The sequence below is a fragment of the Triticum aestivum genome, chromosome 7B, assembly GCF_018294505.1.
Source record: "Triticum aestivum cultivar Chinese Spring chromosome 7B, IWGSC CS RefSeq v2.1, whole genome shotgun sequence".
NCBI classification, from domain to species: Eukaryota; Viridiplantae; Streptophyta; class Magnoliopsida; order Poales; family Poaceae; genus Triticum; species Triticum aestivum.
In genome coordinates, this window is record NC_057813.1 from 72,476,644 (window position 1) to 72,480,085 (window position 3,442).

Consider the following 3,442-nt stretch of genomic DNA (forward strand, 5'->3'; position numbering starts at 1 on the left):
CCGGCGCCGGGGGAGGGCGAGGTGCTTATCGGGGTGGCCGCCGCCGGCGTCAATCGCGGCGACACGGTCCAGTGGCAGGGCCGGTACCCGCCACCGGCCGGCGCCTCGCCCTACCCGGGGCTCGAGTGCTCCGGCACCATCGTCGCTCTCGGGGCCGCGCTGGGCCGTCGGTACCAGGCGCCCAGCGTGCCCCCATGGTGAATTTGGTTATGGCTGCTGCTGCTCTGAACCTCATTTTTTTTTTTTTGCATATGCTGTTGCGTTGCAGGTGTGCGCGCTGCTTACCAGCGGCGGGTATGCGGAGAAGGTGGTGGTTCCGGCAGGGCAGCTGCTCCCGGTGACGGAGGGGGCGTCGCTGACTGACAGCCCGAGGTGGCCTCCACCGTCTGGTCCACCATTTTCATGCCAGTCACCTCTCCCTCGGTGAATCCTTCCTTGTAAGAAAATCTCTCTTGCTAATTTGTTCTGCATGTGATGATTGCAAACGGCTAGCAATTCACCGCACTTGCTTCTTCCTTGGACTGGGACTGACTGGCTGTAAATCTCTTACGCTGAGCACCTGAGTTGGAATGTCAGATATCTTTTGTTAGAACAACATGCCTCGACTAACTGAGAAATAGCAAAGTAAATTGTGCTTACTCAAATGGAGTGCGAACTACGTTACCACAGTTACTCATGCAAAATGAGGTGAAACGTCCCGGACTCCTGGCTGTATTTATTCCTGATGATTGGGTATCTCCAATGTATGCAGATCCATGGTGGATCAAGTGGAATCGGTACATTCACTATACAGAATTCAAAGCACCTTGGAAATGTACACACGAGACATTATTCTTTGTAAGTAACAGCAGCAGCAAAAATTTGCTAGTTCTAAATTTGAAGCTTGCAAGTGTACACATTCAAATACACCGATTGATGTGTTAACGTTGCAGAGACAACATCTCTACTGCTCTAGGAGGCACTTTTGACTGTCTGCATCACCTTTAGGAATTGCAGCTGGGCTGCAGAAGAGCTAAATAACAAACCACGAACTCCATATATCTATTGTGAAGATAAGTATAATAAGCAGAGACAATTTTTGACATTTTACATTCATACATCAACACAAATTGATGTATGCTATCGCTATTATGTAGCCATGGCCATCATACAAAACCACGATGCATAAAAAATTGAGGTTCGTCATTTATATTCCAAGATATGAGAATAGAAAGACCAATTTACACAAAAGTTCACTGGGACGAATTTATAAAATTAGCTGGGAACTACTACAGTTTGTCTACAATTTATAAAACTGTACTGCTAAGTTTCATTTTGTTCCAAATAGTCTGCCAATTCACATGGACCAAGCCTATATGTTTTTTTTAGAAAAGAAGGATGACCCCCGGCCTCTGCATCTGGGAGATGCATGCGGCCACTTTATTGATTATTCTCGAGGACCTTACAAAGTATTACAACAATATGCCTGAATCCACCATCTTGGCAACATATGCCACTACTCCTATCCAAATGATGAAAGCTTGCTAGCTGGGCCACTACCCAGACCACTCATCTGAGCCTAACATCAAAATGATGAAGGGGTGCTAGCTGGGCCACTACACAGACTACTCACCTAACCAGTGGCGGAGCTTCATGGGGGCCAACCTGGGCGGTGGCCCCCCCCCCCAGCTCAAAGAAAAAATTGCATATATACCTACGTATTTGACCAAATTTTTCACTAAAAATCAGCATATTGTGATTTCGATTGCCCCCCCCCTAGCCAATGTGTAACGCCCTCGATGCGGCTATAGCTCCCACGTGTCGTGGCACGACTTAGAGACATAACCGCATTGAAAGCAATGTCGCAAGTCAGGCAATCATTACAACATCCCATGTAATACATAATAAAAGGGGGAGATAACATAGTTGGCTTACACTCGCCACGTCACATCAGAGTACATAAATAACATCCATCAAACAAACACTCATGGCCCGACTACGGCGCCAAAATAGAAAAGAACCCAACATGCGACAAGGCCCTGAATCGATAACCCCAACTAGGCACCACTACTGATCATCCGGAAAAGACACATAGTATCGCTGAGAGTCCTCGTCGAACTCCCACTTGAGCTCGTAATCGTCAACTGGAGCAGAAACACCTGGACCTGCATCTGGAGTTGTAGTATCTGTGAGCCACAGGGACTCAGCAATCTCACACCCACGCGATCAAGACTATTTAAGCTCATAGGAATGGATAAGGCAAAAAATATGTGGAGCTGCAGCAAGCGACTAGCATATGTGGTGGCTAACTTATACGCAAAAGAGAGCGAGAAGAGAAGGCGAAGCACGAGCGAGAAGCTAAAGGAACATCCTGCGCAAGCATAACTCCAACACCGTGTCCACTTCCCGGACTCCGCCGAGAAGGGGCCATCACGGTAACACACACGGTTGATTCATTTTAATTAAGTTTAGTTCAAGTAATCTACAACCGGACATTAACAAATTCCCATCTGCCCATAACCGCGGGCACGACTTTCGAAAGTTCAATCCCTGCAGGGGGGTCCCAACTTAGCCCATGACAAGCTCTCACGGTTAACGAAGGAATAGACCTCCACCCGAGACACACCGATCAGACTCGGCAACCCGGTACAACAAGACAATTCGACAGGTTAAAACAAGACCAGCAACACCGCCCGAATGTGCCGTCAAATCCCGATAGGAGCTGCACATATCTCTTTCTCAGGGCACACTCAGATGAGCGCTCCATACAACTAAAACCAAACCTCGAGTTTCCCCGAGGGGGCGCTGCACAGGACTCTAGTTTGGACCAACGCTCAGAGGAGCACTGGCCCGGGGGGGATTAAAATAAGATGACCTTCGGGCTCCGGAAACCCAAGGAAAAAAGAGGCTAGGTGGCAAATGGTAAAACCAATGTTGGGCATTGCTGGAAAAGCTTTAATCAAGGCGAACTATCAAGGGGTTCCCATTATAACCCAACCGTGTAAGGGACGCAACAATCCGGGAACATAACACCGATATGACGGAAACTAGGGCGGCAAGAGTGGAACAAAACACTAGGCGAGAGGCCGAGCCTTCCACCCTTTACCAAGTATATAGATGCATTAAGATAACATAGCAATATAATGATATCCCAACAAGTAAAATAAATGTTCCAACAAGGAACGGCTCCAATCTTCACCTGCAACTAACAACGCTATAAGAAGGGCTGAGCAAAGCGGTAACATAGCCAATCAACGGTTTGCTAGGACAATGGTGGGTTAGAGGATCAACATGGCAATTGGGAGGCTGACAAGCAAAAGGTAGGCATCGTAGCAGTGGCAAAGCAAAAGAGCGAGCAAACTAGCATAGCAAAGATAGTAGTGATTTCGAGGGTATGATCATCTTGCCTGCACAGTTGTCAGAGTTGACTGGATCCTCGCAAGCAAACTCAACGGGCTCCTCG

At 47.9% G+C, this 3,442-nt stretch overlaps 1 long non-coding RNA gene across 1 annotated transcript; it reads left to right on the forward strand.

The window, feature by feature from the left end:
- Positions 1 to 6: 6 nt before the first annotated feature.
- Positions 7 to 1,187, forward strand: LOC123161803 (uncharacterized). Its single transcript, XR_006480892.1, has 3 exons — positions 7 to 437; positions 752 to 837; positions 933 to 1,187. It is a non-coding gene; the product is annotated as an uncharacterized lncRNA (long non-coding RNA).
- The last annotated feature ends 2,255 nt before the right edge of the window (positions 1,188 to 3,442 follow it).